A 23656-nucleotide genomic window follows, 5' to 3' on the forward strand; every position below is an offset into this window, starting at 1 on the left:
ATCATGGTGACTAGGATGTGTCTTGGGGTGTTTCTACTGGGGTCTTTTTTAGCTGGTACTCTTCGGGCATGCAGGATTTGGTCACATGTTTTCTTTAGCTCTGGTAGTTTCTCTGTGATGATGTTCTTAACCATTGATTCTTCCTGAAGATTTTCTTCTTGGGTCTCTGGAACTCCAATGATTCTGAAGTTGTTTCTGTTGAGCTTATCAAAGACTTCTATTTTCATCTTCTCATATTCTTTGAGTAAATTTTCCATTGTCTGATCATTTGATTTGAGGTTTTTTTCTAATCTCTTCTGCTGTGTAAAGTTGTTATGCATCTCATCTTCTAAAGCACTAATTCTATCCTCAGCTGCTGTTAACCTGTTGGAAAACTCATCCATTATGTTCTTCAATTCGTCTATTGAGTTTTTCAGACCTGTTATCTGATCTGATATTTCAGTTTGGAGTTTTCTGATTTCTGTCTTCATATTCTCTTGATTTTTATTAGTGCTCTGATTTATACTTTCTTTGATATCTGATAGCAACCTCCATATTTCGTCTCTAAACTCCATTTCTGAAAGACTGCTTAGGTAGTTGGTCGTTGTTGGGTCATCAGAGTTTCCATCTTCATTCTCTATGGTTGAAGTTGGTCTGCGTAGTCTCCCCATTGTCTCGCTTACGCTGTGGGTTTTTCTACGTGTTGTGGTGGTACTCATTGGCGAGGTGGAGTGCGCGGCCGCGAAGCGCAGCGGAGCGGCCGCGCTCCGGCCCCCAAACACTCACCTCAGCCGAGGCAAGCCGTCAGGGGATGCCTGGGGAGGCCCCCAAGTGTCTGCCAAGCAAAGAAACCAGCACAATCCACAACTCCAACAGAAAACTCACAGCCCCAGCGAGACACGCCTTGAAGAGATTAATGCTGAATCAGGTCAAAGTTCCCAGGTTGATGCAGGCTGGGGGAGGTCCCAAAATGTCTGCCGGGCCTAGGGGTCCAGCAGTCAGCCTGATCTGCAACTCCGGCCCCCAAACACTCACCTCAGCCGAGGCAAGCCGTCAGGGGATGCCTGGGGAGGCCCCCAAGTGTCTGCCAAGCAAAGAAACCAGCACAATCCACAACTCCAACAGAAAACTCACAGCCCCAGCGAGACACGCCTTGAAGAGATTAATGCTGAATCAGGTCAAAGTTCCCAGGTTGATGCAGGCTGGGGGAGGTCCCAAAATGTCTGCCGGGCCTAGGGGTCCAGCAGTCAGCCTGATCTGCAACTCCGGCCCCCAAACACTCACCTCAGCCGAGGCAAGCCGTCAGGGGATGCCTGGGGAGGCCCCCAAGTGTCTGCCAAGCAAAGAAACCAGCACAATCCACAACTCCAACAGAAAACTCACAGCCCCAGCGAGACACGCCTTGAAGAGATTAATGCTGAATCAGGTCAAAGTTCCCAGGTTGATGCAGGCTGGGGGAGGTCCCAAAATGTCTGCCGGGCCTAGGGGTCCAGCAGTCAGCCTGATCTGCAACTCCGGCCCCCAAACACTCACCTCAGCCGAGGCAAGCCGTCAGGGGATGCCTGGGGAGGCCCCCAAGTGTCTGCCAAGCAAAGAAACCAGCACAATCCACAACTCCAACAGAAAACTCACAGCCCCAGCGAGACACGCCTTGAAGAGATTAATGCTGAATCAGGTCAAAGTTCCCAGGTTGATGCAGGCTGGGGGAGGTCCCAAAATGTCTGCCGGGCCTAGGGGTCCAGCAGTCAGCCTGATCTGCAACTCCGGCCCCCAAACACTCACCTCAGCCGAGGCAAGCCGTCAGGGGATGCCTGGGGAGGCCCCCAAGTGTCTGCCAAGCAAAGAAACCAGCACAATCCACAACTCCAACAGAAAACTCACAGCCCCAGCGAGACACGCCTCAGCCGAGGCAAGCCGTCAGGGGATGCCTGGGGAGGCCCCCAAGTGTCTGCCAAGCAAAGAAACCAGCACAATCCACAACTCCAACAGAAAACTCACAGCCCCAGCGAGACACGCCTCAGCCGAGGCAAGCCGTCAGGGGATGCCTGGGGAGGCCCCCAAGTGTCTGCCAAGCAAAGAAACCAGCACAATCCACAACTCCAACAGAAAACTCACAGCCCCAGCGAGACACGCCTCAGCCGAGGCAAGCCGTAAGGGGATGCCTGGGGAGGCCCCCAAGTGTCTGCCAAGCAAAGAAACCAGCACAATCCACAACTCCAACAGAAAACTCACAGCCCCAGCGAGACACGCCTCAGCCGAGGCAAGCCGTCAGGGGATGCCTGGGGAGGCCCCCAAGTGTCTGCCAAGCAAAGAAACCAGCACAATCCACAACTCCAACAGAAAACTCACAGCCCCAGCGAGACACGCCTCAGCCGAGGCAAGCCGTCAGGGGATGCCTGGGGAGGCCCCCAAGTGTCTGCCAAGCAAAGAAACCAGCACAATCCACAACTCCAACAGAAAACTCACAGCCCCAGCGAGACACGCCTCAGCCGAGGCAAGCCGTCAGGGGATGCCTGGGGAGGCCCCCAAGTGTCTGCCAAGCAAAGAAACCAGCACAATCCACAACTCCAACAGAAAACTCACAGCCCCAGCGAGACACGCCTCAGCCGAGGCAAGCCGTCAGGGGATGCCTGGGGAGGCCCCCAAGTGTCTGCCAAGCAAAGAAACCAGCACAATCCACAACTCCAACAGAAAACTCACAGCCCCAGCGAGACACGCCTCAGCCGAGGCAAGCCGTCAGGGGATGCCTGGGGAGGCCCCCAAGTGTCTGCCGACTGATTCATTTCTACATGTAAACTATGAAGTAGAAATGAAAGAAACAAAATTTCATTTACATTCATATCTAAGGAAAACCAAGTACATACGAATAAACTTAACAAAGGAGATAAAAGACTTCATTCAAAAAGCATGACACTGTTGAAGTAAAGGGGGTGGGAAGATTTTTCATGTTTATATATTAAATAGTTTGGCACTATAAAAATAACTATTCCACCTAAAGCATTATATAGATTCTACCAAAGGTCAAGGAAATACAACAAGCAGCACTGAAGTTTATAAAGAGTTATGAAAAATCTTAAATAGCCAAAGCTGTCTAGAGACAAAACAAATGGTTTTTTTTTTTTTTTTTTTTTTTTTTTTTTTGGGTTTTTGGGTCACACCCAGCAGCGCTCAGGGGTTGCTCCTGGCTCCAGAAATCATTCCTGGCAGGCTCGGTGGACCATATGGGATGCCGGGATTTGAACCACCGACCTTCTGCATGTGAGGTAAAGGCCTTACCTTCATGCTATTTCTCCGGCCCCAAAAAATGATATTATTATACCCAGCTTCAAACTGTACTATTCATATTGTAATAAAATCAATTACATAAACAAAGCAATACTATATTGGATAAAATAGGGCATGGCATTTGATGTATAAAAATATACAACCAGGATACAACACTTTTCTGACAAGTGACCAACACAGGTTTGATCCCTAGCATTACCTTTGGTCCTTTGATCATTACCAGTAGTAATTCTTGTACTAACCCCTGAGCATAGATGGATATGACCCCAAAAACAAAGGAAAAACGTACATACAGATCAATGGAATTGAACTGAGAGTCCAGAATTAAGATCTCACATCAAGGAAGAGATCATTTGTGATATATCAATAGCACAAAATGGAGAAAAGAAAATTAAATGATGTTAAAATAATAAATACATACAAAAATAAAAGCAAATGGTGTACAATCTAACCAGTTATATAACTCAAGGTGGCTGAAGACTTGTATGCTAAATCTGTAATACAAATACATTCGGAAACCCTAAGCAAAACACTCCAAGATATTGGCTTCCAGGACTAGAGCAATAATATAGCAGGTCTTGCATAAGGTTGACCTGGATTTGATTCCCCGCACCCATCTGGGCACCAGAGGCTGCCAGGAATGAGTCTGACCAGAAACTTAGGAATAATACCTGAGCACTGCTATGTATACCCCACAACACAAAACTTAAAACAAAAATAGACTTCCAGTGATGCACTCAGTGGTTTGATTCCAGTGCTACAGGAAAAAAAATAGTTAAACAGGGCCATATAAGTCTTTCATAATGTGTATATTAATCACTTTTCTTCCCACTTACGTACATAGAATGCCTTTCTCTTACTGTTTTGTTCTATGTGGTTAACAGTATGTTAGTATTTTTTCATTAGTAACCCTTTTGCCACCATTTTAAGATTTATTCAGATTATTAATTGTGCAATTGTAGATGAAGTTGTTTTCTTAATTTCTTATTTGTTTGCTCCCTTATTTCCATATGAAAACCTAGCATAATTTGAATATTGATTCGTAGCTAGTAATTTACTGTTTCTAATAGTTCCTTGTGGACTATTTAGAATTATTTATAATCCTGTATCATACTATATATACATATAGTCCCTTATATTATATATTATAATATACATATAATTTAAGTGAGAGATAATAAGGTAGTGACTTATGTCTCATATGATAGACTAGATTGGATGTCTTTTTTTAATTTTGGTTTTTGGGGCACACCCAGTGACGCTCAGGGGTTAGTTACTCCTGGCTGTGCACTCAGAAATCGCTTCTGGCTTGGGGGACCATATAGGGCGGCAGGGGATTGAACCTCAGTTCATCCTAGGTCAGCACATGCAAGGCAAATACCCTGCCGCTGTGCCACTGCTCCAGCCCCGGATGTCTTATTTTATAAATAAAATTTTATTGAGTATTGTCCTGTCTGCCATTCACCTAAAATCTGTACATGTTTCATGTAACAAGGGCAGAGTTGAAAAGCTGCAACAATGTCATTATGATTTCCCAAAAGCTAAAATAGTTACTATATGTTTCCTTAAAAAAAAGAACAATTTGCTGATCTGGGGACTAAACTGAAGTGATAGGAATGAAAAGGGGATACTTGATAGCAGGGGTACTGAATTTTGCTTAGTTAAATCCAGAAGATCAAATGGAGGTGATTCACAAAGGAAGTTTATTTTTTAAATAATATCTTTTTTTTGGGGGGGTCACACCCAGCAGCGCTCAGGGGTCACTCCTGGCTTCACACTCAGAAATTGCTCCTGACAGGCTCAGTGGACCATATGGGATGCTGGGATTTGAACCAATGACCTTCTGCATGAAAGGCAAACGCCTTACCTCCATGCTATCTCTCCAGCCCCATAAGCACCATGATTACAAACATGTTTGTAGTTGGGTTTCAGTCTTAAAAAAAACACCCCCCTTCACCAGTGCAACCTTCCCACTACAATGCCCCCATTTCCCTACTCCCCTACCCCCTACTTCTCTTTAAGAGAGGTGCATTTTATTTCTCTCACTCACTACCATTGTCATGATAGTGTTAATGTAGTTATTTATCTCTACTCATCACTCTTTGTGGTAAGACATACTCTGTGTATTATTACAATAATGTCTTTTATTTTTCTTAAAACACATAGATGAGGGAAACTACTCTGTGTCTCTCTCTCTCCCTGTGACATATTTCAGCTGCAAGGACCAGCTCGTGATATGAAGCTCACCACAAAGAGTGGTGAGTACAGTTAGAAAAATAACTAACAACTAACATGACAATGGTAATGAGTGAGAGAAATAAAATATATCTCGCATACAGGCAGAGGGTGTGAGGAGAGAGATGGAAGACATTGGTGGTGGGAATGTTGCACTGGTGAAGGGGGGGGAGTCTTATGACTAAAACCCAACTACAAACATGTTTGTAATCATGGTGCTCAATAAAAGTATAAAAAAGAATGAGGGAAAATAAAGAAATGCAAATAGCCAAAAGACACATGAAAAAATGTTCCACATCACTAATCATCAGGGAGATGCAAATCAAAACAACTATGAGATACCATCTCACACCACAGAGGCTGGCACACACACAATAAGAACAATTAGTGCTGGCAGGGATGTGAAGAGAAAGGAACTCTCATTCACTGCTGTTGGAAATGTCATCTAGTCCAGCTGTTATGGAAAACAATATGGAGATTCCTCAGAAAACTGAAACTTGAGCTCCCATATGATCCACTCCTAGGGATATACCCTCGGAACACAAAAACACCATACAAAAATACCTTCTGCCAATTATATTCATTGTAGTGCTGTTTACTCTAGCCAGAATTGGAAACAACCCAGGTGCCCTCAACAAATGAATATCTAAAGAAACTGTGGTACATGTACACAATGGAATATTTTGCAGCCATCAAGAGAGATGAAGTCATGAAATATTACTACACAGGAGAAGTTTAATTATAGATGTCTTTAGGATCTCTAGCATAGAAGATAAAAATAAAAGACAAAAGACAATAAATGAAAAGAGAGTAAATTGTGACATCAATTGGAGATTTATCCTTTATTTGTTGTTTTCTTAAAGCAAATTGCATTATATATGAGTCATAATTATATGAGGTGTACGATGAGAATTCTATAATTGCTAAGAGACAGGTGCTCCTATGTGAGTCTTATTATGAACTGATACATTTTGCTGTTTGACTTAGGAGAACTCCGGTTTTGTCCTTAAGTCAATCTTTCCTGGTACAGAGGAAGGGACTTCTACCTTAGTAGGGCAAAAGAGGAGAAGCTGAGAGAGAAAAGAAGCAGAGACAGGGCTGTCATTTTCAGGAGCAAAAGATTTTTGGTGCCGATTCCTAAGAAAAGAATTTAATTCAACTTTACTCCCAGGTCAAGGTGGAGATGGGGGTGAGGAAGGAAATGGGGTGGCAAGAAAGAGCAGGGTATTGGATCCTATGGAGTCTGTCAACAGGCACTTTTGCAATACCAACATCTGGGTGTCTGTGAATTCACCCATCTACTAATTTGGGTTTATTCTTCTAAGCAGGACATTCTTGCATGTGCTGACAAAAAAATTTTTTTGACATGTAGAAGGTTAGTGATTTTTAAATTTCTCAAAAAGACACTCAGAAATCTGTCTGTCCAGCTGGTCTTCCCTTCCCGTCCTCTCTGGAGTCTTCCCTCAGATTGGTTTGGTATTCAAGCAGTTTCTGCTCTCAGACATTTGAGGATTTGCTTTGCAAAACTTGTGCATCAAGCTTCCACAAGAATCTACAACATGACCTAAGTCTATTCTGATGTACAAATGCTGATAAAGCCTTTGAACCAAGGGAAACTTGAGTAAAAGGAAGAGTGGAGAGAGGACAAGAAACAAAGCCCTAAGTTTAAATCTAATATGTAAAATCTGTGACTTTGAGCAAGTGAATCGACATCCTTGAGTCTAAGTTTTGTTGTTTTTATCTCCTCTATAAAAGAAAACTGATGGCATTTAGCAAAGGAATGTAAGCTTAAAATGAAGAACAAAAAGTAGTAAGCATACTGTCCAGCACATAGTAGGTTTCAATGAAACTCCTAGGTATATCCCTAGGAGTGGTATAACTGGATCATATGGGAGCCCCATTTCCAGTTTTTTGAGGAATTTCCATATTGTTTTCCATAAAGACTGGAAAAGATGGCATTCACAACAGCAGTGAATAAGAGTTCCTTTTACCCCTACATCCCTGATATCACTAATTATTATTTTTATGATGTGTGCCAGTCTCTGTGGTGTGAGATGGTACCTCATTGTAATTTTAACTTGCATCTCTCTGATGATATGTGATGTGGAGCATTTTTTCATGTATCTTTTGGCCATTTGTATTTCTTTTTTGAGATAGTGTTTGTTCATTTTTCTCCCCATTTTTTGATGGGGTTAGATGTTTTCTTTTGTTAAGTTCTGTCAGTACCTTGTATATCTTGGATATTAGCCCCTTTTCTGATTGGCATAGGGTGAATAGTTTCTCCCATTCTATGAGTGACCTTTTTGTTGTTCTTACTGTTTACTTTGAGGTGCAGAAGCTTCTCTGCTTAATATAGTCCCATTTGATTATCTATGCTTCCACTTTATTGGACAGTGGTGTTTCCTCCTTGAAGATGCTTTTACTTTCAATGTATGCAGGGGTTTAGGCACATATTCTTCTATATACCTTATGGTTGTGGGTCTGTTAATCCACTTGGATTTGACCTTTGTGAATGATAATAGATGAAGTTCTTAGTTTGCTTTTTTTGCATGTGGCTGACCAGTACTCCTAGCACCATTTGTTGAAGAGGCTTTCCTCGCTCTACTTTGCATTTCTTGTGATTTATCAAAGATTAATTGATTGTATGTCTGGGAAACATGCTGTGAAAATTCAAGTTTATTTCATTGATCTGAAGATCTGTCTTTATTCCAATACATGCTGTTTTAAAGACTAATTTAAAGTTGGGGAAAGTGATGCTTCCCATTTTCTTTTTCCTTAGGGTTACTTTAGTTATTTGTGGGTGTTTATTGTTCCAAATAAATTTCAGGAGTGTTAGAGCCAATTCTTTGTAGAATATCATGGTCATCCTTAGAGGAATCACATTAAATCTGTACAATGCTTTGAGAAGTATTGTCCTTTTAATAATGTTAATTCTCCCAATCCATGAACAGAGTGTGTATCTCCATTTCCTTGTCCTATTTTATTTCTTGAAGAAGTGTTTTGTAGTTTTCTTTGTATAGGTCCTTCATCTCTTTAGTTAAATTGAGTCCAAGGTATTTGAGTTTGTGTGGCACTGTGAATGGGCTTCTTTGTTTAATGTTCATTTTTTCTCTATCATTGTGTTTTAGAAGACCATTGATTTTTACATGCTAATTTTGTGTCAGACTCTGGCGGGGGGGGGAACCCCCCCCCCCGATAAGGCCAATACAAGGGTGAGAAAAAGCCTCATATGCTAAGTCTGGAGCTTTGGAAGAGGAGGGAAGACTGCAACTCCAATACTTAGACCACATGCAGTGAAGTATTGTCTAACAATAGGCTTAACTTATTGAAGGCAGAAACAGGGTTTTTAAAGGCAAACTTTAGGAGGGAAATAGAATATGGTTAATACAGCTTTACATTAATCAACCATTTCAGCAACTGGAGGGTATATGAAGATAGCAGTTACAAGATACATTGTATCATCAACTCAGATCGCATGCAAAAATAGTAGTTACAAAGCTGATGGCATCATTAACTCAGATGGTATGCAAGGACACATAATTTTCAGCTAGATGATTTTATTCTCAGCTCAACTTTACTCATAAGAATTATTAACACATTCTTTTATATTCAAGTCCACGTTTCACAATTCCCCTTATATTTTCCCAGCTTTCCACCCCACAATTTTTTTCTTTCTTTTTTTTATTATTTATTTAAACACCTTGATTACATACATGATTGTGTTTGGGTTTCACTCATGTAAAGAACACCACCCATCACCAGTGCAACATTCCCATCACCAATGTCCCAAGTCTCCCTCCTCCCCACCCGACCCCCGCCTGTACTCTAAACAGGCTCTTCATTTTCCTCATACATTCTCATTATTAACACAGTTCAAAATGTAGTTATTTCTCTAACTAAACTCATCACTCTTTGTGGTGAGCTTCCTGAGGTGAGCTGGAACTTCCAGCTCTTTTCTCTTTTGTGTCTGAATATTATTATTGCAAGAATGTCTTTCATTTTTCTTAAAACCCATAGATGAGTGAGACCATTCTGCATTTTTCTCTCTCTCTCTCTCTCTCTCTCTGACTTATTTCACTCAGCATAATAGATTCCATGTACATCCATGTATAGGAAAAATGTCATGACTTCATCTCTCCTGACAGCTGCATAATATTCCATTGTGTATATGTACCACAGTTTCTTTAGCCATTCGTCCGTTGAAGGGCATCTGGGTTGTTTCCAGAGTCTTGCTATGGTAAATAGTGCTGTAATGAATATAGATGTAAGGAAGGGGTTTTTGTATTGTATTTTTGTGTTCCTAGGGTATATTCCTAGGAGTGGTATAGCTGGATCATATGGGAGCTCAATTTCCAGGTTTTGGAGGAATCTCCATATTGCTTTCCATAAAGGTTGAACTAGACGGCATTCCCACCAGCAGTGAATAAGAGTTCCTTTCTCTCCACATCCCCGCCAACACTGTTTATTCTCATTCTTTGTGATGTGTGCCATTCTCTGGGGTGTGAGGTGGTATCTCATCATTGTTTTGATTTGCAACTCCCTGATCATTAGTGATGTGGAGCACTTTTTCATGTGTCTTTTGGCCATTTGTATTTCTTCTTTGTCGAAGTGTCTGTTCATTTCTTCTCCCCATTTTTTGATGGGATTAGATGTTTTTTTTCTTGTAAAGTTCTGTCAGTGCCTTGTATATTTTGGAGATTAGCCCCTTATCTGATGGGTATTGGGGGAATAGTTTCTCCCACTCAGTGGGTGGCTCTTGTATCCTGGGCACTATTTCCTTTGAGGTGCAGAAGCTTCTCAGCTTAATATATTCCCATCTGTTAATCTCTGCTTTCACTTGCTTGGAGAGTGCAGTTTCCTCCTTGAAGATACCTGTAATGTCCTGGAGTGTTTTGCCTATGTGCTGTTCTATATATCTTATGGTTTGGGGGCTGATATCGAGGTCTTTAATCCATTTGGATTTTACCTTCATACATGATGTTAGCTGGGGGTCTAAGTTCAATTTTTTGCAAGTGGCTATCCAATTGTGCCAACACCACTTGTTGAAGAGGCTTTCCCTGCTCCATTTAGGATTTCCTGCTCCTTTATCAAAAATTAGGTGATTGTATGCCTGGGGAACATTTTCTGAGTATTCAAGCCATTCCACTGATCTGAGGGCCTGTCCTTATTCCAATACCATGCTGTTTTGATAACTATTGCTTTTTTTTTTTTTTGTGGTTTTTGGGTCACACCTGGCAGTGCTCAGGGGTTATTCCTGGCTCCAGGCTCAGAAATTGCTCCTGGCAGGCACGGGGGATCATATGGGATGCCGGGATTCGAACCGATGACCTCCTGCATGAAAGGCAAACGCCTTACCTCCATGCTATCTCTCCGGCCCCTAACTATTGCTTTGTAGCACAGTTTAAAGTTGGGGAAAGTAATTCCTCCCATATTTTTTTCCCAATGATTGCTTTAGCTATTCGAGGGTGTTTATTGTTCCAAATGAATTTCAAAAGTGTCTGATCCACTTCTTTGAAGAATGTCATGGGTATCTTTAGAGGGATGGCATTAAATCTGTATAATGCCTTGGGGAGTATAGCCATTTTGATGATGTTAATCCTGCCAATCCATGAGCAGGGTATGCGTTTCCATTTCTGTGTGTCCTCTCTTATTTCTTGGAGCAGAGTTTTATAGTTTTCTTTGTATAGGTCCTTCACATTTTTAGTTAAGTTGATTCTAAGATATTTGAGTTTGTGTGGCACTATTGTGCCACCCCACAATTTGTAGCCTGCCACATTGCTATATAAATCTACTGTTTCTAGAAGCTTTTTATTATTCATTAATATTTCTAAATATAGTATCATATCATCTGCAAACAGTGAGAGCTGACTTCTTTCTTTTCTATCTGAATGTCCTTTATATCTTTTTCTTGCCTAATTGCTATGACAAGTACCTCCAGTACTATGTTGAATAGGAGTGGTGAGAGGGGGCAGCCTTGTTTAGTACCAGATTTTAGAGAAAAAGCTTTTAGTTTATCCCCATTGTGAATAATATTTGCCATTGGTTTCTGGTAGATGGCCTTCCTTCCACTCTCATCTTGTTGGGAGTTTTTTTTTTTTTAAATCATAAATGGGTAGTGGACCTTATCAAATACTTCCTTCACATCTATTAATATGATCATATGTTTTTATTTTCCTATTATTGATAAAGTGTATTATGTTGATTGATTTATGTATGGTAAATCATCCTTGCATAATCAAAACAACTATGAGGTACACTTTGGTACACAGAGATTTGCACACATCACAAAGAATCAGAACAAGCAGTGTTGGCGGGGATGTGGAGAGAAAGGAACTCTTATCCACTGCTGGTGGGAATGCCGTCTAATCCAACTTCTATGGAAAGCGATATGGAGATTCCTCCAAAACCTGGAAATTGAGCTCCCATATGATCCAGCTATACCACTCCTAAGGATATACCCCAGGAACACAAAAATGCAACACAAAAACCCCTTCCTCACACCTATGTACATTGCAGCACTATTTACAATAGCCAGATTCTGGAAACCAAGATGCCCTTCAACAGATGAATGGCTAAAGAAATTGTGATGCATACGGTATACACAATGGCATATTATGCAGCCATCAGGAGAGATGAAGTCATGAAATTTTCCTATACATGGACGTCCATGGAATCTATTATGCTGAGTGAAATAAGCCAGAGGGAGAGAGATAGACACAGAATAGTCTCACTCATCTATGGGTTTTAGGAAAATAAAATACATTCTTGCAATACTTTTCAGAGACAAAAGAGAGGAGGACTGGAAATTCCAGCTCACTACATGAAGCTCACCACAAAGAGTGATGAGTGTAGTTAGAGAAATAAATGCATTGAGAAATATTCTAAAATATGAATGAATGAGGGAAGTAAAAAGCCTGCCTAGATTCCAGGTGGGGGTGGGGTAGGGAGGAGGGAGATTTGGGACTTTGGTGATGGGAATGTTGCACTGGTGAAGGGGGTGTTCTTTACATGACTGAAACCCAACTATAATCATGTTTGTAAGGTGTTTAAATAATAATATTAATAAAAAAATTTTAACTAGAGCTAGTATGCATCTACATTCACAAAAATTAATCTTGCATTCCTGGAATAAAATATACTAGGTCATGTTGTATGACCTTCTTGAGGAGGCTTTGGATCTCCTATGTGTCAGATTTTGCTGAAGATTTTTGCATCTGTGTTCATCAAAGACATTGTTCTGCAGATCTCTTTTTTTGCAGCACCTCTGTCTGATTTTGGTATTAGGGTGATGTTAGCTTCATAAAAACTATTTGGGAGGACCGAAGAGATAGCATGGAGGTAGGGCATTTGCTTTGCATGCAAAGAGATAGTGGTTCGAATCCCGGCATTTCATGTGGTCCCGGAGCCTGCCAGGAGCGATTTCTATGCATGGAGCTAGGAGTAACCCCTGAGCGCTACCGGATGTGACTCCCCCCCCAAAAAAAACAACCTACTTGGGAGTATTTCTGTTTCTTCAATTTCTTGAAAGAACCTGAAAAGGATTGAAAGTAGTTCCTCTTTAAAGGTTTGAAAAATTCCTAGTGAATCCATCTGGATCTGGACTCTTGTTTTAAGGAAGACTTTTGATTACCACTTTAATTTCCTCAATACTGATGGGTCTGTTTAGATATGCTAGATCATCCTGATTCAACCATGTAAGATTATGAGTCCAAGAGTTGATATATATCTTCCAGGTTCCCATCTTTTGTAGCATAGATTCCCAAAGTAGTCTCTGATTAACCTTTGAATCTCTGTAGTATCTGTAGTGATCTCTCCCTTTTCATTTCTAATCTGGTTTATTAAGTTTCTATCTCTCCCTTTATTTGTGAATTTTGCTAGTGATAAATCAATCTTGTTTATTTTTTCAAAGAACCAACTTTGGATTTCATTGATCTTTCGGATTGTTTTTTGGATTTCCATTTCATTGATTTCTGCTCTTAGCTTTGTTATTTCCTTCTGCTTCCTTATTTTCAGTTCCTTTTGTTGATTATTTTCTAATTGTATAGGCTGTGCCAGTAAGTTATTGATGTAGGCCCCTTCTTTCCTCCTGATGTGAGCTTGCAAAGCTATAAATTTTCCTCTTAGTACTAGTTTTGCTGTGTCTCACAAATTCTGATAATTTGTGTTTTCATTCTGATTTGTTTCTAGAAATTTTGATTTTCTCTTTGATTTCATCTGACCCACTGGTTGCTCAGTAGTGAGCTGTTTAATTTCCAGGTGTTAAAGTTTCTCTTCTGTGTCCCTTTATAGTTCACTTCTAATTTCAGGACATTGTGATGTGAAAAGATAGTGCAATTTCTATTCTTTAGATTTTATGGAGGTATGTTTTATGGGCCAACGTGTGATCTATCCTGTAGAATGACCCATGTTCATTGAAGAAGAATGTGTATCCAGTTTTCTGCGAATGAAGAGTCCTATATATAGCTACTTGTCCACTTTTTTCCATTTATCTTTTCAGAGCTAGTGTATTCTTGTTGGGTTTCAGCCTGGTTGACCTATGAAGGGGTGACAGGGAGGTTTTGAGGACTCCCACTATTATTGTGTTGCTATTGATGTCTTCTTTCAGGTTTGTCAACAACTGTATTAAATATTTTGCTGGTCCCTCATTGGATGAAAATATATTTAAGAGTGTGATTTCTTTCTGTTGTACATATCCTTGATTGTTATGAAATGTCCATCATTGTTCCTTATAATTTTCTAAGTCGAAAGTTTTTGTCATCTGATATTAATAGGCCACTCCAGATTTTTTAGGGAGTTATTTGCTCAATAATTGTCCTTGAACATTTGATTTTGAGGCTATGTTTGTTCTGACCATACAGATGTGTTTTTTTGTAGGCAGCAGAATGTGGGTTTCAGCTTTTTGATTCATTTTGCCACTCTGTGTCTCTTAACTAGTGTATTTAGTCCATTGATCTTGAGAGAGATAATTTTCATAGTATTTAGTGTCATCTTTATATAGGAGTTTGTTGTGTCTGTTGGTCTGTCTTGTCATAAAATGACCTTTTTTTCTTCTTTTAAGGCTGGTTTTGAGTCTGTATAGTTTTTGAGCTGTTGTTTATCCATAGCTTCATATACTTTATATGTATACTGTATTTTCTGGCATATAAGACAACTTTTGAAACAAAAAATTGTCAACCGAAACTCGGGGGTCATCTCATACACCGAGTATATCTCGAAAAATGTTTTAATATGCCGCTAAACGAAAATTGTCTGAATATTGCCACAAAACAAATTTTCCAACTCAATCCTGCACCAGTCACTGCAAGGCTGCTCGGACCACCTCTCTAACTCAGCCAATCCAAGCAGGTTTTTGATGCATGCAAATTAGACAATGTTCTGTACCCAAATCTATACTGTAAAAAGCCTGCTCAGATTGGCCAGAGTCAGAGAGGAAGTCTATTACAGTATAACCTTTGAACCTTTGCTTGTTGTGATTGGCTCACTGTGGTACATGAGCACAGAAACACATGCAGCACATGCAGAACAGGAACATTCTGTCTGATACAGCGAATATAGGCCTAAACCTATGTTTTAACTGCAAAATTAGGGGCTCGTCTTATACGCCAGGTCATCTTATACACTGGCAAATACGGTATGTATAAATATTATAAAAATATATACATATACATTTATATGTATATACTTTATACATAGCTTCATATACTTTCTTCAGACCTGAAAGTGAGTCAAGCTGGGTGTAGTATTATAGGCGAAGCATTCATTTCATTGAGTTTTGTCACTATATCTACCACTGCCTTCTGGCCTTGAGTATTTCTTGTGACAGGTCTTCTGTAAATCTTAAGGATACTCCTTTGAATGTAATTTCTTTTTTTGATCTTACTGCTTTCAGTATTCTATTCCTATTTGTGGGATTCATCATTGTGACTAGGTGGTGTCTTGGGGTGCTTTCTTCAGGTTTGTTTCTTAGCTGATGCTCTTTGGGCATGCAGGATTTGGTTGTATGTACTCTTTAGTTCTGGGATTTTCTTTGCAATGATTTCCTTGACTGCTGATTCTTCCTGGGAATTTCCTTCCTGGGTGTCTGGGACTCCAATGATTCTTATGTTGTTTCTGTTGAGTTTATCAAATAATTCTATTTTTATCTGTTCACATTCTTTGAGGATTTTTTTACATTGTCTGATTTTTAAGGCTCTTTTCCATTCTCTTTTGTTTTATGGAGTTGTTATGCACCTCATATTTTAGCTCACTGGTCTGTTCTCAGCTGCTGTTACTCTGTTGGAGAGGCTTTCTATCCAGTGAAGTTTTAATTTTGTCTACCATGCTTGTCAGTCCTGTTACTTCAGTTTGAAATTTTTCTGATTTCTATTTTCATGTCCTCTTGATTCTTAGTTGTCTTCTGTTCAGGTCGATCTATGCTTTGAGTTCTATGAACATCCTCCATATTTCTTCTCTGAACTCCTTATCTGAGATGCCATCTAGGTGGCTGGCACTTTTCAGGTCATCAGAACTGCCATCTTTATTCTCTATGCATGTTGTTGGTCTGCATTGTTTCCCCAGTGTTGCACCTGTATTATGATGTTTTCTGCATGTTGTGCTAGGGTTCATTGATTACGAGTTGAGTGTGGCCACAAAGTGAAGTGGAGCAGCAGGCTCCACTCAAGATTTTTCCTTTAATTTTTATCACTCAAGGAAAAATTAATACCAACTGTAAACTGAAGAAAACATATATAAGAAAAAGTGTTTTGAAGTGAGAAGAACTTTGAGTATGCTTATTTTACACAGAATTCAATAGACTCAGACATAAAGACATTTTCCAGATTTTGGACCATTTAAAAATTGCTGAAATGTCTTTATTGAGTTCTTTGGAACATACTTCTTTGCAATGGTTTGATGGGTTTATTATTCTGGAATCTAAGCACATGTTAAATGACAAGTTCCTTCTAACAGCCAAAAAAGTTTTTTTTTTTAAAGAAACCAGGGCCTTTCAAAGATTTTTATAACAAAAGCATCATATCATTTTAATTCTAGGATAAAAATTATGTTAACATTTTCAAAATTGCAATACTAATGATGCTCATATCTGAGCGCCTGCTCCCATCCCCAGTGGAATATCTTTCTTTCCTAAATTGAAAATGTTTCCCTCACATGCACCTTTCTGGGACCCAGGGTTCCATCCTGCAGCAATGCACCTTTTTCTCTGGCCTTTGAGCAGTGAATTCATCATTCAATTACAAATGGATTTACCTCAGAGACAGGAAAATAGAAAGTAAAATTTTTCAGATTTGTAGCTATAAATCACGAGATAACTGGCTCTCTATTGCAGTATATCTATATTGCACCTCAAGAGACATTTTCAGTTATCAGACTAGAGGGGTCATATCACTGGTGTCTGATGTATAAGGGTCAGCAATACTGATAGTTTTTCTCTAATGTATCAGAAAGCCCCACACAAAATAATTATTCAGCTCCAAGTGCTAATATTCTATTTCTTATACTTGGAGTTACCTTTTGTCTAACACAGGATATCATGTGTTAGTCAACATGATATCTATTCAAACTAAGAAAGAAACACTGATATTCTAATTTGCTGGTGTCAGTGATAGACTTTACAGTTGCATATACTTTTGTTCTGCAAATCCATTTTCCCTGTCTTTTCCTAACTAAACCTATATGTAGTTCAGAAAACTATCCGTACCTGTTTAAAAAGGGATGAATGCGTGGATTGGCCAGATAAAGCTGAAGAGCTGGAAAGTGGTACTGATCAATGTTCAACTATGAGTTTTTCAAGAATTAAACTGTCTATGCATATATATGCTTAGGTGACCATATTTATGTATGTTTCTTTAAACTTTTGTTATATAGTAGGTGATATGTTATGATAGACAAAAATTAATACACAGAGTTGTATGTATAAGTTTATACAGCCAATTCATGTTCAACTCCATACTCTGATTAGTTTTTTGTTTTTTTTTTTTTTTTTTTTTTTTGGTTTTTGGGCCACACCCGGCGGTGCTCAGGGGTTACTCCTGGCTGTCTGCTCAGAAATAGCTCCTGGCAGGCACGGGGGACCATTTGGGACACCGGGATTCGAACCAACCACCTTTGGTCCTGGATTGGCTGCTTGCAAGGCAAACGCTGCCACTGTGCTATCTCTCCGGGCCCGAGTTTTTTGTTATTTTCTATTTTATTTTATCTTGGCAGAAATTTTAGGTAATCTCTGGTGATGCAATACTATATTCTATGGGTCCATTGGGCCATACCTTATGATGCTGGGAGTAGGAGAGGCAATTAGTAACAGAGATCAAAACTTGAGATCTCTTGCATGTGACATAGGCTCTCCAGCACTCTGAAATATCTCACTGGCCTCTTCATTCTATCTGTAGAGAGTTCATGGTTGCAATTGCATTGTTGTGCAAATTTCATTTGAATTTTGGTATTTTTTTTAATTATGCAGTCGAGTTTCCCACATTTGGGGAAATCGCAGGGGTCAGCACATCTGGAGTGCAATGGATAAGCCTTGCCCTGGGGAAACCACCTTTGTGATCATGGTATCTCCCCTGCCAGGTAAATATGAATTTTGGTATTTTTGTTGTTGTTTATGTTAGGAAATTAACAAAGGCCTAAGATTAGAATTTTTCTCAATTGTCAATGATGTAATTTATTTGCTGAATCATACAACGTTAGAAGAATATGTCAAGTTCTCTTGTCTTATTCACAGTTCATCAATTTTAGAATACTGATTCCTGAAGCTTAAATTGCCTTTTTTTTTACATTTTATATCACTTTATCAAGTTTAGACAATATTGCAACATATCATAACCTAATATAAGTATGTGTCCATTCCCATACTGCAAATGATCCTGTTCTGGCTAGTTTCAAGCCATTTATGTGGTATTTGGCAGTAAAGTGAAGCAAGGTATTATTCTAGTTTCTGAGTTTTGATTTTGGGATCATACCTGATGGCAATAAGAATTTACTGTTGTACCTTTAGGGAGAAGTCAATTCTGGCAGTACTTTAGGGATTACATATGGTGTCAGATGATCAAACCGAAGTAAGCTACACTTAAGGCAAGCACTTTTATCCACTGTACCCAACAGGCCCAACAATGTTTCATTCTATCATATCATCATTATGAAGATGCAATCAACATAAACCTTTTCAAGGGTATAAGGTTACAGCACAAGGTTGTAAAATAGCTACAATAAAATGTTTTGAGTAGCATTTGATTTTAATGTTTTCTTTCTTTCTTCTATAGGGTATGAAAAGGCAAACAGGGAGGTGTAATTCCCAGAGCAGCCATGATAACCAGGAAAAAAATCTAGTATTTGGTTGAGCTCAGTAGTCAGAAGGAAGAGGCGAAATGGACCAAAAAGAAACAGTGTCTTTGATACCATTATTTGGAGATCAAACTGTGCCTGGAATTTTCTCTGCCATCTATTAGCTCATAGAATACAGTGCCCCTCTCTTGGGTAAATCAGTTTAAGGTCCTGGTTGTATGATATCTCTCAGAAAAATGACACTAACCATGGTAGTTTTGGAGGATTGTCTTGCTTTGTAGAAAGCAATCACTGAAAAGAAATAATATCTAAGCATAAAATTTATGCTGTTAGAGAAAGCAATTTTTAAACTCTCTGAATCTAGAAGACAGACTTGGCTTATTTCTATGCTCTTTATTCTTTTCCCTGTCTGTCTGCCTATGTCATAGTCTCGCAAAACTAACTCACTTAGCAACTCTACTAAGTATTTCTCCATCTTTTTTTCTCACTCCCCATCAAAAATAAATATTCTTTGTTGATGTCTTTGTGTATACATTGAATACCACTGCTCATTTATTTTATGTACATGTAACATTCTCAGCTTTCTACTTTTTCAGGTTGTTCTTCTTTTATTACTTTCTATACTTTTAGTTCCTAGTACCTAGAAATCTTTAAATAAAAGGACTATAGACTGAATTGTGTTCCCTCAAAATATATGTTGTAACCCTGTCCCCCCACCCCCACTGTGACAGCACTCAATGACAGGACCTTTAAAGAGGTAATTAAGGTCGAAAAGATCATAAAGGTGGGGCCATGATACAATGGAATGCTTGCTTTGTTAAGTAGGAAAGCCAGGAGTTTATAGAGACCATCGAGGACGCAAAAAGAAGACCAGAAAAAATTGCTGACACCTTGGTCTTTCAACCTTTAAAATTATGAAAAATAAACTTTAGTTGTTTAAGACATCCGGACTGCATAATTTGGCTATGGGAGCCCCAGTATTGAGTGAATGAATAAGGAGTGTGTGTTTAAAAGACAGTTCAAGAACTGAGAAAACTTTACATGCATGAAGCTCTGGGTTCAAGCACTGGATGTTGTGGTGGGGGGAGAAAGAGAGAAAATATATGCATTAATCTTATCTTTTGCTATTAAGCAGTGTTTGCTCTGATTGTGCCAAGAATGTGATTCCATCCAAACTTAGACTAATTTAATATAATTTGGCTAATAAAAAGGGAAGAAAATAGCAAAAGAGTGTATCTCTGCCATGGAAAACAGAAAGATATTTTCTCCATATGTCTATCCATATCTCTAATTTCTGAGTTTTCTTTTTTTTTTTTTTTTTTTTAGGTTTGGTTTAGACAGAGAATGATGAACCCGGTAGAAACTTGGGAACTAGACACAAAAAGGAAATCTAACCAAGCAAAGGGGTTGCCTTCATCTCCCATGAAAGCGGCGCTGTTTTTGTTGATACATATGGAAAAAATCAGGCCCAATTATACATTGTGATTTGGCACTGAGGTTGCAACCTCACCACAGGCTTTTGCTTTTTCCCTCCACAGAGAGACCATTACAGTCTGCCAGACTCCTTTGTCCTCTGTCCCCTGCAAGACTATCCTTGAAGTGAGGGACTAATAAGTATCTGCTTTACCACTAGGACAGGCTTCCCATGACAAGAACTTTTCCTGTGTAATGAGTTCAGGAAAAGAACTATACCAGGTGAAGGCAGCACCAACTAAGTTTTCCCAGCAGGTTATCTAGTGCTATTCCCCAGAAATTATCAGAACCCTGGTGTATTACCCTTGCTCATATGCAGGGAGCTCTTAAATCTTGAGTCTCATTTCACTAGCTGTTTTCTTCACATGGGATTTTGGTTAATTCTAACTGGTCCCCTTTTCTAACCTCCTGGTTTAATTTGGGGACATTTCTTTGTTTCATTTTGTTCAGTTTCTGGTTGTTATCTTTTATTTCATTTTCCTTTCCTTCATTTTGTAGAGATAGAATGAACACTTTGGGTTAGGATTCTTGCTGGGGATAACACTTTTGTAGTGACTCCAGATGCTTGCTGGGAAGAAACAGCCCACCCATTTCATTCCAGCAAGGGTACCTTCCTCACTTCCTTTCAGACTGTTCTGCAAACAGCAGGATTCACCTCAACTTGCACAGGGCTTGGGGACCAGGTAACTAAGCCTGTTTCAATCAGAGGATAGGGGAAATTTTGGAACTGACAGGCCTGAGTTCCCTATTGTCACCCTCACTATGCCCTCCCTCTGCCAGGTCCAGATTGCATTTGTCCAGAGTATAAAGGAAGCTGGGTCACACACTAGAGGTCTCTTTTGCAGGAAAACAAGGTGCTTCTGCTGCTATGAGCAGTTCCTAAGCTTGGCAGCATCTCAAGTGGAGTCATCAGAATGGACAGAGGGTGGATTCTTTCAGCAACCAGAGCCCGTCCACACTCAGGAGGTAAGGTATGCACAGACTCCCACACGTATTTCTCCCTTTACTTATCCAACTGTAAATGCTGATCCCGGGGTCTTAGAGTGATTTTGAGATACATCAAGCCAAGCGTCCTTTGCAAGAACATTATACCAGTGAGGGGAGAGGAAAGGATAAAAGAAATCAGGGGCAGCAGAGCAGATGCTGAAAGTGAGTATGGGCTAACAGCTCAAGGGCAGAAGAGGTCCACTGAGCTGCAGCTCAGTGGCTAAATGAGAATTTCAGGAGCTGAGGTGGAAGTGGGGATCTTGGGGACCACTCTTGTGCAGCCTTGCAAGCACTTTACTGATGCTTTGAGGCACATGAAGAACCATTGTAGCAGTCAGAAGATTTGTGATGCATTTAGAGAGAGGTACGATAGAACTGGAGTAGACATTTCATGGAATCCACCTGACTGTCCACTGACAAGAGAGTTGACGATGAGTGGGATGGAAACAAGAAAACAAATTTAGGGAGCTCAAATGACTAATGATGGCGCCTATTAGCCCATATCCTGAAGTGCCCTGTGCACAGAAGACATGCAATCAGGTTTGAGAAACAAAAGAAACAAAATAGAGATGTGTCAGCCATATGTACTCTTGAATCATCTGGCCAAGCCATGCTTAACCCAGAGCCTCATCCATGCAAAAAATTCTCAGTCCTTGAACTGTCTTTTAAACAAACATTCAAATAATGGTCGGAGTCTATGTCTCTGCATGGGAAGGGTTACGGGGGGTTTAGGGTCACACCCAATGGTGCTCAAAGCTGACTCCTAGCTCTGTGATAAAGAATTACTCCTAAAAGGTTCAGGGAGTCATATGGGATGCCATAGATCAACACTGGGTCAGACACCTAGCTCTGTGATAAAGAATTACTTCTAACAGGTTCAGGGAGTCATATGGGATGCCATAGATCAAACCTGGGTTAGCCACATGCAAGGCAAGTGCCCTATCTGCTGTTGTACCTCTCTACTCCCTATTTTGTCTATTCTTGCTCTCATTTCCCTTTGTGAAACTCTTTTTTTTTTTTTTTTTTTTTTTTTTTGGTTTTTCGGTCACACCCGGTAGTGCTCAGGGGTTGCTGCTGGCTCTATGCTCAGAAATCGCTCCTGGCAGGCTCGGGAGACCATATGGGATACCGGGATTCGAACCAAGGACTTCTCATACAAGGCAAACACCTTACCTCCATGCTATCTCTCCGGCCCCCTTTGTGAGACTCTAGGCTCACTCAGGTTTCTTCTTTCTGTGAGTAAATGCCCTATAAAAGTATCGGATCTATTAGCCTGTGCAACAGCACAGCAGTAGGAGGGCATTTGCCATGCACACAGCTAATCCAGGACAGGTTCAATCACTGGTGTCCCATGTGGTCCCCCAATCCAGAAACAATTTTTGAGCACATAGCCAGGAGTAACCCCTGAGCATCACAGGGTGTGGCCTCAAAAAAGTGTCTGACCCATCTCTAGAGTGCTAAAAATCCTCTATTAGTTTACTTAATAATGTTCAAAAAGACCACATTTTGAAAAGTATTTTTGGGTTAAGACAATTATAATAATTATAATAATGTTCAAAAAGACCACATTTTGAAAAGTATTTTTGGGTTAAGACAATTATAAAGTCGCCACAAGACAAGAGATGTGGAATGACAGGTCATTTAATTGTCAAGTGTGGACAATACAAGCCATTCTTCCTGGAGTTCTTAGATATCCTGGCCTCTATATAGAAGACCCTCTTCTGTTTCATTTCTCTCCTTTCCACAGTGAACAACTGTCCTTCAAAGGAAGCATTTAGAGAAAACTGTCTCCACAGTACTTATCCCTTTCTTTGAAAACATAATGACTCTCAAGAATGATAGCAATGTAAATCGCCAGAATCATTAGGCTGAATCTTGACGAATTAAAATTGCTTACATTAGGGTAGGCTTAGGTCAACTGCCTTGAAGGGAGCCGGAGTGTCATGGTTTGTGGACTTCCAGTCTCTCAAAAGCAAATATTGTCAGAGCTTACTGTCTTGGCCTCAGTGGCATGGGCAGGCAGTCCCTGATAAGAGCATCCTCGTCTGGAAAGGAACAAATTACTATGCCATTCAGCCTCAAGATTCCTTCATTATCAAGCCCACAGAGACAAATTACCATGGGAATGGTGGGAATACTGATTTTTTTGGTTCCATAAACTCAGCTAGTTCTGCTCTGCTCAGATCACCACTGGGAACAGGAAAGTATTACCCAAAAAGTTCAACTTGCTTATGAGAAAAGTTGCATTCACCAAGCAAAACCCAGGAAAGTCAGAATGCCCTAGAGAGGAGAAAATCCTAAATGTGAGATAGAGTCATTATGTCTCAGGCCTGGGGAAAGCCTGACACTGATGCTTGAAATCTATTCACGTGGCAGCAAATGGCACCATTTTACCTTTTTTACAGCTGAATAGTATTCC

The 23656-nt window shown here is 40.1% G+C and overlaps 1 long non-coding RNA gene and 1 pseudogene across 1 annotated transcript in view; both read right to left on the minus strand.

Moving 5' to 3' along the window:
• The window catches only part of LOC126024467 (uncharacterized), a 431184-nt gene that overhangs the window by 131321 nt on the left and 276207 nt on the right, over nt 1–23656 (minus strand). The window lies entirely within an intron of this gene.
• LOC126024946 (uncharacterized) lies at nt 17941–18071 on the minus strand (annotated as a pseudogene).

Source organism: Suncus etruscus, chromosome 12, assembly GCF_024139225.1.
Source record: "Suncus etruscus isolate mSunEtr1 chromosome 12, mSunEtr1.pri.cur, whole genome shotgun sequence".
Lineage (NCBI taxonomy): Eukaryota > Metazoa > Chordata > Mammalia > Eulipotyphla > Soricidae > Suncus > Suncus etruscus.